A 792-nucleotide genomic window follows, 5' to 3' on the forward strand; every position below is an offset into this window, starting at 1 on the left:
AGACCTTTTCACAGTTATTGGCTCATTCGGGTTGTTTTTGCTTTTGCAGAGCCGGGTCGTTAGGCTTCGCTGGATTTTCTCCTCCTCCTTCTCACAAGCTCTATCCCAGCCGCCGGGGTCAGCCCTTCACCGGGCCTCCCGCCACTGCGCCCCTCCCTTTTGCACAATTTCTCTCCCCGCCTCCCAGCGTTCTCCATGGCAACGAGGAGATGCACTCTTTCTCGAGGGTCCACTCTGAGAGGGTGGGCGGAGGCGGAGGGTGGAGCAGGGCAGCCCCTCCTCTCAGCCTCTTATAACTTCCCTCGGCCTGATCCCACAAATCAGCTTCCCTGAGAAGCTGCTTTGTAGAGGTCCGAAGCTAAAAACTTCTACGACACCTCTGGTTGAGGAATGTTGGCTTAAGAATCCAGCTCTGAGAAGTCAAGGCTTCCACGTGGGAATGGCCTCGCAGATGAGGCATTGGGTTTTGTAACTGGTAAAAATTGTGTTTGCGGGTGGGTGGGGGGGAGGGTTATCCTAGAAATAAAACCCTCAAGTGTTCAACATTGTTACAAAAATTGCCAACCCCTGAGCAGTTCCGCTGTGGGTGATTTAGATTACCCAGCTCTCTGGCAGGCGAGATTCTCCAGCCGCCCCAGAAGAAAACGATAATTATAGTTCCCACTTCTATACTTGTTTAAAAGAAATGAAAAATCCAAAAAGAATGGAGGAAGAAAACAAAACATGGCTCAACTCTCTCTACCCAGCTACACTTGGTTGCCACTTTAAAAAAAAATTATTAAAAGTGACACA

The sequence above is a fragment of the Balaenoptera musculus genome, chromosome 19 (genome assembly GCF_009873245.2).
Source record: "Balaenoptera musculus isolate JJ_BM4_2016_0621 chromosome 19, mBalMus1.pri.v3, whole genome shotgun sequence".
NCBI lineage: Eukaryota > Metazoa > Chordata > Mammalia > Artiodactyla > Balaenopteridae > Balaenoptera > Balaenoptera musculus.